Source organism: Lytechinus pictus, chromosome 5, assembly GCF_037042905.1.
Source record: "Lytechinus pictus isolate F3 Inbred chromosome 5, Lp3.0, whole genome shotgun sequence".
NCBI classification, from domain to species: Eukaryota; Metazoa; Echinodermata; class Echinoidea; order Temnopleuroida; family Toxopneustidae; genus Lytechinus; species Lytechinus pictus.
The window spans coordinates 8,624,108-8,637,405 of record NC_087249.1 but is presented as its reverse complement, the minus strand read 5'-3'; positions in this window follow the sequence as shown (position 1 = coordinate 8,637,405).

Sequence of the window (13,298 nt, the reverse complement as noted above, 5' to 3'; positions counted from 1 at the left end):
GATCTGAAACCATTTAATTGAAATCTGATTAAGTACATTATAGTTATTTATTGCCGCAACTTTTTTCATCATAATGGAGAAACATCATAATTTACACATGTATGATTTCATGTAGGCCTATTAGGAAAGTGGGGATATGACATCATATCAGCCCACCTTATGAATATTCATTATACGATGTGCATATAATGTTTTCACAAAATAACTTTGTTATTTGTTTTCCGATTTGATCAAATTTTCAGCATTTTGCTATGTGAATTTTACTCTATTTATTTAGATATAAATATTGTCAGATCCCTTTAACACTATAGGCCTAGACATTCTAATGGTCTAATGAATAACAATGCGATAGGACCACCGAACCGGGGGCTTTATCCCCTCACTTCTTTTTCCATAACCATGTACAAAAATGTATATTTGCATGATCAGCCAGCAACCCACCCCCTTGCCCTTTCCATTCCGTACATCATGTAAAAAAAAAAAACTACATGACTCTCACTGCAATCACATCCCCGTGATTGATGAAGGTATGGTAGCAGGGGCGTCGATCCCTTTTTCAGATTGGGGGGGGGGGGGGGCAAAATCATGAATCAACGTTCCAAAGGCGCTCGACCACAAAAAACAAACATGCACCCGCACACACACATAGGCCTATATATATATATATATATATATATGACTCATGAGAAAGAAATTAATGCGAGCGCGAAGCGAAGCTTAATTTTTTTTAGTACTGACAACAGGAAAAAGGGCCCCGTTTAGGACTGTTTGTAGTGACTTATGAGGAGGATACATATCTCACTACACAGATAATGCGAGTGCCGATAGTGAGCTGAAATTTCTTTCTATTCTGACCTAAAAGCTTGATATTCTAAGCATTTTTCAATGATTAAGATGGGTATCTAAACGAACAACAGATGCGAGCGCGAAGCGCGCGAGCTGAAAATTCGATCTGAAAGAATTGACAGTTTGATGGATGTTTTTTATTAAGAACAAGATATATATCCAATAAACGATTATTGCTAATCGAAGCGGTAATTCTTTTGAAGTTTAGAACTGAAAACGAGACATTCTGTTCACCTATTTAATCGTGAAAAGTATGGGTTTTGCTAAAGAAATGATGCGAGCGCAAAGCGCGAGCTGAAATTTTTTATATTGCAATCTGAAAAGCGGACATTTAGAGCACGATTTTGAATAAAGAGCGAGTTGTGTATCTCGATCTCGCTTTCTGATTACTGTGTAAACATTACAATCTTTTTTTTTTTGCACATCGGGAATTATTGGGGGGGGGGGGGGGCAAAACGATATGTTTGCCCACCCAATATTTTCATTTGACATTTGACATTTGACATTTGGAGGAAGCAGACGTGTTTTTGGTTGCTCCTACTTTTGGATAATTATTTCGGGAAATATCATATCTCTGCCATTAAAGTTTACATCACCCGATAGCGGACAGTGTGCTGACTAGGAAGGAGCTTGTTATATATCCTTAAACAAATTATCCTTGGAGTAATTGACGAATTTCCGAAAAAATCTTCAACTTTTTCTGACGAAAATCAGTGGATTTTGTCATCAGACGCGCAAAAACAAAAACAAGTTGCCATGGAACCAGTTTCAACTCAAGGCCTACGCAGAGACCTTTGTTACTGTGCGCCGTGAAATTTCCAACATTGCGCCATTCTGTACAAACTTTTGATTACGTCATATCGCGTCTTTTTGAACGTTATTTCTCTTTATTTCGTCACAATCAAATAATGGCAACACTAGTAAACATTGAACAATTCAGGGTTAAAGAACTCCGAGCAGAACTCAGTAAGTTAGGACTGGAGAAAAGCGGGGTGAAGGCAACGCTCATCTCTCGACTAAAAAGAGCAATGGACGCAGAAAAGGCCACAATCGCTGGTAATGGAAGAGAGGAGTCGGTTACTAGTAAGCGAGAGAATGTTACTTGTGATGATCGATCGGTTAGGCCTATCCTACTCGAAATCTTGGACATTGTCAAAAACATCGACAACAGACTCAAGCGACTGGAAGCACAGAAAGACGTCCGTGACGCCTCAACCTCCACCATCGTTGTGGAAGACTGTCATAGCATTCTTCACATGGACGATGCATTTGTACAACAGGCAACATCAGTCGAAGAAGAATCGAGCATCCTACAATCATCATCAAACATTCAACTTCCAACTGTGAATTCAAGAGAATTTGTATCCAACATTCCAACTAGCAATCGTTTCGAGATTCTTGGGGTGGAGGGCGAAGCGAATGGAGCAGAATCATCGGATTGCGTCAGTGAGTGGAGACGGGTCGGGGTCAACCAACGCCAGAGACGTAAGGAGCACGACGTGCTACTTTTAGGAGATTCGATGTTGAAGAACATTGATGGTCGTCGCCTGGCAAGCAAAATGAAAGTGAGATGTCGTTCCGTTCCCGGTGCCAGGTCCGAAGACATTCTGACATGTTTATCTAACGAGTGTGCCGACATCGTTCGAGGAGGTACCGTTATTGTGCATGTCGGTACAAACAACATCAAGGATGGTCCCAACTATCTACACAACAAGATCGTGGACGTAGGAAATATTGCTGCCAGAAAGGGGCTGAAGGTCATCCTATCTGGCATCATCCATAGACGATGGGAGTCGCGGTACCAAGAGAGGAGGATCGACTTCGTCAACTCCACCTTGAGGGATTCTGCGAGGCGAAACTCATGGGGGTTCGTCATCAATGACAACATCGGCGAGCAACACCTAGGTCGTGATGGGGTCCACCTTAACAAAATTGGCCAGGGTATCTTCGCAGCAAACATCCGCCGTGTCTTACCAAACCAGAAGCATCGACGTCCAAACTTCTTTGATGGAAGGTCCTATGCTGACGTAGCTGCTCCTACGACCAACTTACACGGAAATGTCAGAAGGCATGGTGAGACAACCAGATCGAGGACTTCGACAAGAGAGTGGCAGGACTATTTACTGTTAGTGAGATCATTACTTAATGGTTAAGTACACGTATCTCCATATATACCTATTTGATTGATGGAAGAATATGATACTATGATGGCAAAGATGGAAATGGGAAATTTTGATTTATATAACAGATCAATTGACCTGGTGAGTTCTGTGTTTATGCACGACTTTACCTGCAAAACGATTTGTTATGAAAAAATAAACTTCAGAATGATATATCCCAAATTGTACTTTTATTATTTTCAAAACAAATTGATCCCTTCCATAGAATTAATGAATACGGAAGTGACCAAAATCATTGTTTTCCTTCTCTTATTATTGTCTGGTGATATTGAATCAAACCCAGGCCCAAAATTTAAGTTTCCATGTGGAAACTGTGAAAAACCAGTAAAATCAAATCAGTGCGGCCTTCTTTGTTCCACTTGTAAAAGATGGTATCATATTCACTGTCAAGAAATAAGCCTGGAAATATATTCAAATCTATATTTGAGCCCCGATGAGGAATGGTTTTGTTCAACCTGTTTTTTACCATCTTTCTGTGAATCTTTATTTGACGACTACAATAATACTATTGTAAACTGTGAGAAAGAAATTCGGGTACCCGAAAACATTCCAGAGCCAAATTTACAACAAAAAAGCTCGAAGGATTCAAGTTTACTTTATCAAGATTTTGAAAACATATTTGCTGTAAAAGGCCTTCACTTTGTACATCTAAATGTTAGATCTATTCTACCAAAAATTTCAGAACTTCGAATTCTTTTTAAGAGAAAGAATCTTGCAGTCATTACTTTCACAGAAACATGGCTAAATAACTCGGTGAACGATGAAGAAATCAATATAGATGGATACAAAGTAATACGCAATGATAGATTATCAGGCTCTGGGGGTGGTGTATGTTTTTATGTCCGAAATGATATTGCATTCAATATCATAGATGTTTTAAGTACAGGTGATTCTGAATCACTGTGGATTAATTTGCTTCTACCAAGATCAAAACCAATTATTGCTGGCGTCATTTATAGGCCTCCGAAAAGCAATCAATTTATTGAGAAGATGTCAAATATTCTCGATATATTAAAGAAAGATGATGAAATTATACTTTTAGGCGATATGAATGTTTGTCTTTTTCAGAAATCTCCACTGGCTAAAAAATATACTGACTTATTGAGTCTTCATGGATTTAGCCAACTCATCAAAGATGCAACCCGTGTCACTCACACATGTTCTTCTTTATTGGACCATGTGATTTGTAATAACGAACAAAAAATAAGTCAAAGTGGTGTTATTGATCTTGGTATAAGTGACCATTCTTTTACTTTCTGTACACGAAAGAAAATTAGGCTGGCTATAGGTGTTCACAGAACCACTGATATCAGATCGTTGAAAAAATATAGCGAAGAATCTTTCAATCTTAAACTGTCTGCCGTTGATTGGTCAGATTTAACCCAATGCACTGACGTAAATAAGGCTTGGTCAGTTTTTCAAAATACTTTTATTTCAACGTTGAATATGATAGCGCCTCAAAAACGGATTAGAATTAAACAGAGATCAGAAAACTGGATGACTAAAGATATTATTTCTCTTATTCGAGAAAGAAATGTGGCGTATAAAAAAATGAAGAAAAATCTAAGCGATCAGGATTATGACACGCTTTCCAAAAGATACAAGAAATTAAGAAATATGGTTCAAAGAGAGGTGAAAAAGGCCAAATTAGAATAAAATAGAAGAAAATAAAAATGATTCTAAAAGACTTTGGCAGAATCTAAAAAGTTTGGGATTAAAAAAGAAAAATGGAAAGGACCAAGAATTAGTCGTTTCAATTGACGGAGAATTATGTCATGATAAGATAACTATTTCCAATGAATTCAATTCCTATTTTACAAATGTCGCAGCTACGTTGGTAGATAAACTTCCATCTTGCAAAGACATTTTCAGTGCAGACAGTGAAAACATTCGTAAATTTTATGAAAAAAAGGGTATAAGCCAAGATAAATTTGAATTATTACCTGTTAGTGATCAATTCATTTTTAATGAGTTGCGTAAATTAAATGTATCAAAAAGCACTGGGTTAGATTTGATACCTGCTAAATTTCTAAAAGAAGGAGCAAAGAGTTTGTACAAACCATTAAATTTCTTAATAAATCTATCTATCTTTACTAGCACTTTCCCAGAGGATATGAAAATTGCAAAAGTAACTCCTATTCATGAGAAGAAAGATAAAACTGCTGTTGAAAACTATAGACCTATCAGTGTTTTAAGCATAGTATCCAAAATTCTAGAAAAGGCGGTATGTGTTCAGATCGAAAAATATTTTAAAGAAAATGATATGATTTACGAATATCAGTCAGGTTTTCGACATGACTATTCGACTGAGACATGCCTTATTCACTTGACTGATTATCTGAGAACAAATATGTCTATAAGGGACAATTCGTTGGGATGGTACTCCTAGATCTTCAAAAAGCATTTGATACAGTTAATCACGGCATCTTATTGAAAAAATTACAAATAATGGGTTTTAACCAGGCTACTGTAGCATGGTTCAAATCCTACTTGTCGAATCGACATCAAGTAGTGGCTATTCGCGATATTTGTTCCAAAATTATGCCTATAACGTGTGGAGTTCCACAGGGAAGTATTTTAGGCCCAATCCTATTTTCAACTTATATCAATGACATGTCTATTTGTTTAAAAGCTGACTGTAAATTATTATTGTATGCAGATGATAGCGTACTACTTTGTTCAAATGCCAACCCAAAATTTGTTGAGGAAAAACTTAGCGAACAGCTGTCTACATGTGTCGATTGGATGACTGATAATAGATTATCGTTACACTTAGGCAAAACCGAAAGCATTCTGTTTTGTTCTAAAAGTAATCATAAAACTTCATTTGAATTTGAAGTATCATACAATAATAAGATAATTCATAGGAAAGAATCTGTAAAGTATTTAGGCATTGAGTTGACTAGCTCCCTTTCATTTTCATCTTTAGTAGAATCAATCGTAAAAAGGGCGAATGCCCGTTTGAAATTTTTGTACAGGTATCAAAGTTGTATGGATCAAAAAGCAAGGCGTATTCTCTGTTTTGCTCTTATTCAGAGTTTATTTGACTATGCCAACCCTGCTTGGTTTAGTGGCATAAGCGAACTCGATAAAAAGAAGTTGAAAATTATACAGAATAAAATGGTTAGATTCATTAGCTGTTCTGGTCCCAGAACCCATGTTGGCTACACCGAACTCTCTGGAGCAGGTTTTCTTGAAGTCAACAAAAGATCAAAACAGCTTATTTTGCACCACGTGCATAAAATCTATCACAATAGATCGAATCATTACATTGGATCAAACTTTAATCTAGTTACCGAAATACATAACTATAATACAAGAAACAGCCATTTCAATTTTTGCTTACCAGAAAGGGTAGGTAGTATTGGTAACTCATTTTATTACAATGCTATAAAACATTGGAATTCCCTTCCCAATGATATAAAGGAAATAGGAAACTTTTTGCATTTTAAGAGGAAATTGAAAGAATATCTTTCACTTGAGAGTCAAAAAGAAGATGCAAATGATATGTTGTACGGTTGATTTAGCCTGAATACTGACCTAGTTCTTTTCTCTTCTCTACTACGAAGATTTCATTGAAATCAAGTCTGAACTTCAAAAACTAAACAAAACACTAACATCACAACTCAATGAAATTAAATCTGGTCAAGATGAACTTCGAAAATCTGCTGAGTTCTTTAGCGATAAAGTGGATGAGCTCACCTGCGAGGTGAAAAGGCTGAGTAGTGAGAATGCTTCTATGAAGAAAGAAAATGAGGATCTGAAAGCAAAGATGACGACACTTGAACACCAAGTGAATGATTTGGATCAATATCACAGAAGGATCAACTTAGAAGTGGCAGGTGTTCCTGACAAGGAAGGTGAGAATGTGAGGGAGGCTGTCCTTCACGTCATGAAGAAAATTTCACCAGAGGTATCCAACGACGACATTGATGTGACACATCGACTTGGTCAGAGAAGAGAAGGTGGTCCAGCCAGACCAATCATCGTTAGATTCACGACCAGAAGGATGAGGGATACTCTATACTCAGGCCGGAAAAAACTGAGGGAAACATCAACCCGTCAACTGGGTTTCTCAAGAGATGAAGGAAAGGTGTTTCTCAACGAAAATCTAGCCCCAGCTAAGAAGTCTCTCCTGAAGAAGGCGAATGACGAGAGAAAGAAGGCGGGATACATGTTCTTATGGACAGTGAATGGCACCATTCTGGTGAGGAAGAGCCCGAATGTTCCACCGGTTGCAATTCATCGAGAAGAGGATCTGAACAAAATTAAGTAAAACTCTCTTACGCATATATGTTTATATTATACTGGTGTTTTATGTAAATAATGATTGACTTTGATATGATTACGAACATTTCCAATGATTCCAATGATGTTATTAATAATATTGGAGCTAACAATGATGAACTTAAAATTGATTTAGATCCAAATGATGGGGCTTCGAGTGTCATATCCTCAAACTACTACACTCAGGCTTCAGCCAAAAACATTTTCAAAGGTTTACCTTCTTCCTGCTTGTCTATTTTGCATCTAAATATCAGAAGCCTTAACAAGAATTTTGAACAATTTCGTTTATTTTTAGATAACTCAGGTGTTCCCCAAAATACAGTAATAGGTTTAACTGAGACATGGCTGTCAGATAAATATATTAATATGAATGCACTCCCAGGTTATGATATACTTACAAATAATCGTGTTGATAAAATTGGTGGTGGTGTTGCAATTTTTGTGCCGAGTCAATTTGAGTATGTTATTATCGAAGACATGAATTTAATGAATGAAACTGCAGAAACTTTATTTATTGAAATTAGTGATCGTGATAACAGAAAAACTGTATTGGGAGTTGTTTATAAGCCTCCTCGCAGCAATAGTGCTGATTTTCTAGACACTTTAAATAATTTACTACATTATCATTCTGTTCAAAACAAAAGATGTATCATAATGGGAGACTTTAACTATGACCTGTTAGCGAGTGATACTAATATTTTTGCAAATGACTTTTTAGAGACATTCCTTTCTGCCTCCTTTTTGCCACTTATTTCTCGACCCACTAGAATCACTAATACTTCCGCAACTCTGATTGACAATTTTTTCTCCAATATACGTTCAGAATTTAAAGCTGGTATAATTATTTCAGACATGTCTGATCATTTCCCAATTTTCATGTATTGTTCTAATCAATATCAGCCAAACAAACTTCCCGATTACGTATCTAAGAGGCGTGTGTATAATGATATAAATATATCTCGTTTGAAACAGAGTTTAGAAGAAGAATCTTGGGATGATGTATTTAGTACAGAATGTGTTGACGAGTCCTACGAAACATTTATTGATATCTTCATGAGTCATGTTAATGAAAATATTCCCTTTGCAAAGCCCAAGTCCAAAAATTATAAAAGATCACCCAGACTACCTTGGATAACGAATTCAATTCTTCGTTCGATAAATAGAAAAAATCGATTATACTATAAATATATATCAAGATTAACTGAGAATACTCGGAGCCAATATACTAATTATAAGAATACACTTACAGGGGTCATCCGTACTGCTAAAAAGGCATATTACCATGATCAATTTAATCAATGCAAGAATGATCTTAAAAAAACATGGAAATTGATCAATTCTACCATCAATAATGGACCAAAGTTTTCAAAGATAACTAAGCTTATGCATAATGATTCTATTATTGAAGATAAAGTTCAGATGGCAAATATTTTCAACAATTACTTTTCACAAGTTGGATTTAAGCTCTCTAGAAGTATACCAACAAACTCCCATTCATTTCATCAATATCTGGGGGATAGAAATCAAAGTTCTATGTTTTTCTCTCCTACGAACGCACAGGAGATAATTAAAATTATATCTAGCCTAAAATCAAATAAAAGTGCAGGATTTGATAACATTGATAACAACCTTTTACTAAAAACTATGAATTATATAATTGACCCTCTTATTTATATATTCAATTTGTCATTATCATCGGGAAATATTCCAAAATCAATGAAAATTTCTAAGATAATACCAGTCTTAAAAAAAGGTGATAGTTCTTTAGCAAGTAATTACAGACCGATTTCATTGCTTACAAACTTATCTAAAATTCTTGAAAAATTGGTTCACATACGAACCATATGTTTTTTTAAAAAGCACAACATCCTATCCGATACTCAATTTGGTTTCCGGGAAAAGAGTAGCACTTCCCACGCAATACTTTCTTTGGTTCAAACAGTTGCCAAAGCTTATGACAAGTCTTCGAATACGATTGGTTTGTTTTTAGATTTTTCAAAAGCATTCGATACAGTTGATCATAACATTCTCCTTTATAAACTTTCTCATTATGGAATAAGAGGGGAACCACTAAAGTGGTTCAAGAATTATCTAACCGGGCGTTCACAGTTCGTTTCACTTGATTGTAATATTTCTGAACGTAAACCTGTCCTTTGTGGAGTTCCACAGGGCAGCATTCTTGGCCCACTTTTGTTCATTACTTATATAAATGATATTGATATGTCATCTAGATTGCTCCAATTTATACTTTTCGCTGATGACTCTAATATATTTCTGTCGCACCCCGACCCAGAGCAATTGACGCAAATATTCAATGACGAACTAAAAAATGTGTCTAATTGGATAACAGCTAACAAACTCTCTCTTAACCTAGAAAAAACTAGCTACATGCTATTTAGCAACAAGATTACGAGTGTACCAAAAGATGTAATTTTAAATGATATTGTCATTCAAAGAGTGCGATCTACTAAATTTTTGGGACTGATCATTGACGACAAACTTTCTTGGAAAGCACATATTGATAATATTTGTAAAATCATTGCTCGCAACATCGGTGTCATTAGAAAATTAAGTTACTTCTTACCCCATTATATTTTGTTATCATTGTATTCAACGTTAATTTTACCTTACTTGAATTACGGAGTTGTTGCGTGGGGTAATGCAGCGAACTATCAAATTAATAGACTTTTTATTTTACAAAAAAGAGTGATTCGTATTATTAGTCATGCAGAATTCAGGGCACATACAAATATTCTGTTTTTGAGAAATAAAGTCTTGAAGATTAAAGATTTATATTCTTTTCAACTCGGACAGTTAATGTTCAAGTTTATCAATAAACAATTACCGTTACCTTTTAATAATATGTTTATAAAAAATGATACAATTCATAAACACTTCACTCGCCAGGCGAGTTCCTTTCATTTACCTCTGAATAGAACATCGTTTGCACAGAAGACATTTGTTTTTACTGGTCCAAAATTATGGAATTCTTTTTCAAAGGATATTATACAATGTAATTCAATACACAATTTCAAAGGAAAACTTAAAAAATATCTTCTGAATTCATATTAGATTATCGTTTTTTCCCAAAGTAATGTAATTCAGAACTTAATATGTAAATGTGTTTATTAATTTCTCTTTGTATATATGTTTAATCGTTTTATGATTTCTGTATACAGTGTATACTGAATCATTTATTTTTATTATTATTTAATTTAATTTTTATTCTTTTAATTTTTTTATTCATTATATATATATATATATATTGTTTATTTCTTTATTTTATCTTATTTTTAATTCATAAAATTTACTTATAAAAGGGGGCCTTCACCCTACAAGCTCTGCTTTTTAGTTGGTCTCCTTCCCTTTCGATTTCATGGTATTATTGTATTATAAAAAAAATGATTTAAATGTTATATTTTGTAAATATGTATATTGAACTATCATTGTAAATGTAAAAAGATTGAAAGAGAAAATACATGAATTGAATTGAATTGAAAAAAAATTATTATGTATTTTACATAGTTTGATTGAAGCTTCGATATGTCCTTTCTTCTATTCTTTCTATTTCTTTTATTTCTTCCTATTCTCCTCTTCTTGTTGTTATTGTCGTCACGTTTATGCTGTTGTTGTTCTCCTTATTTATTTCCCTTCGTTATCAGTTTCTTCCGTCTCCTTCTACTCCTCGTCCCCTCTCTTCTTCTGTTCCTCCTCTTCCTTCTCCTTCTTTTCTTCTTCTTCTTCGTTATATTCTTGTATATATCTTATTTATTGTCTATATATCTTATTTATTGGTAATAGTAAATTCTGATTTTTTTTCTTCATTTTTAATATGTAAATAGTATAATTTTAACATTTTATTATCTTAATTCTGTATATTGAGGACCCCACTGGAAATAAGCTTTCGAGCTTTCGTGGGTCATCCTGTGCAAGCCTGTTGTGCTACTGTATATATGTTATGGTGACTTGCCAAATAAAATCAATCAATCAATCAATCAATCAATCATTGGTGGGGCGATCGCCCCCCCTGCCCCCCCCCCCCAGGATCGACGCCTCTGTATGGTAGGGGTTAGACAGCTGGCAGCCGTCTGTTTCGAGGATCTAGAGTTTTTTAACATTTTTAAAATAAAATTTCTCCTCTGTATTTGGTGAGTGGAGCCAACGGAGTTCAGCGGAACAACCAACATAACAGAGACCGAAGCTTTTGGTCTACGTCTAGGTAGGGGTAGGGGCATTTTTCTTCTTCCAATGTTCCAATAAGCTGACCTCATGTCAACCCCCCGCCTCCCCTGGATCATCTGCTTAGATCCTCATCACGTGCACGCTCTCTAAAACTGCACTGTTGTTTTTGGATTGCGTGAGCCTTTTTTTATTATTTACTCCAAATAAAATACTGCTGTCTTGATTAAAGTCTAACCCAGTTTTTGAGCAAAATACGGAAGTAATTATGTTACAATTTCGCGCTTTGCTGGTGTATATGGACATTTAAACTTTGCATATAAATATAACATAAAGCCGCTCCCTTTAGGAAGCGGTGAGTCTAGTCTGCGTCGCCGCCTCAAATATATGCTGCGAGCTGAGCTAAGCTAGCTAGCTTGCATGGCACTGGTACAAGAGAAAATCATTCGTCCCCGGAAAACGGAAAAAGACGCATATTTCTTAACTTCTGGATAAAGGCATCTACCTTCTGAAGACGAGGTAAGAATGTGATCTTTTCATTCTTATCATTGTTCCTATGCAGTGTTCGGAAGTGGGACAGTTTTGACATGTTTACTTAGAAAAAAAAAACCCGAGAGGCGAGAGTGAGACTGAGACCGAGAGTAGGGTGTCTGGAGAAAAAAATTATTTTTCTTATTTCAAGAAAATATCACATTTCTTTGTGAATTTGAAGAGAAATGACCTTCAGACTGACAGAAATGTAACATTTTTGAAAAAAATCCAATTATTGGCTGCAAAAAAGAAGAATGAAATTGGGTAAATTTTCAGCATTTCTCTGCCATAGAATGTGTAGTTAAGAAATGGACACACACAAATCCAAATTTTTAGCTTCCGAGAGCTGTTATAAATTTATTATTAATGCCAAAAACTTGTCCATAAAGAGTCCAATAGGATTTTTTATGCTCTATCTGATGGTATGATTTTTATAAAGATTTGGAAACCAGATCACAATGAAAAACTGCGACAAAGTGAAAAAAATTGTGCAAAACAGAAATTTCATTTTCCCATAGAAAACGCATGGAGAAATGGCAATTTCAACACACACAAAAATAAGGGTTTGCAATTTATCTCTAAATCCTTATTTAAAATGATCATATAAACTTGTCCTTACTGTCAGAAGAAGCCCCTGAATTTTCTCTTTCCATACATGCCAAACACAAGTTAATAATCAATTCAGATCACATTTTTCTAGTAGCCTGAACTTCCCCGAAAAAATGTGCCATATTTTCCCCTAAATTAGCCTGTTTTATGCTGACACTTTTCAGTGTGGCTTCAGACACCCTACCGAGAGACGTCAGTGTTCGTTTGTTTGTTTGCCAGGCCTGACCGGCTGGCGGCCTCTGCACCACTGATCCTCGCGACGACCAAAGCCAACACACTGATGCTGATGAGATGAGCGAGACGTCCACGGATCATTATTGGAGAATATATACGAATTTCTTACATTTTAAATCGTATTGTAGGCCCTGCTAAAATAATGAATAATGGATTTCTCAATAAATTGTTTTAACATTGAAATATTTAACATATTTTGAGACTTGTGCGCTGTGGCCTGTGCTGAACCTCCAACTATAAAAAGTAAAATTTACAAAAAAGAAAAAATTTCACAAGTGTACATAACTTGTATTCAGTTATGGACACAGGATCTTCTGTTCCTTTATGTCTAGCTCCTGGTGGTATAAAGTGATGTCTAGTAAAAGTCTCACTCTAGCGTTTCATGCCCCAGCAGAAAAGTTTCAACATTTAATTGAATGTGCAAAACTAAAC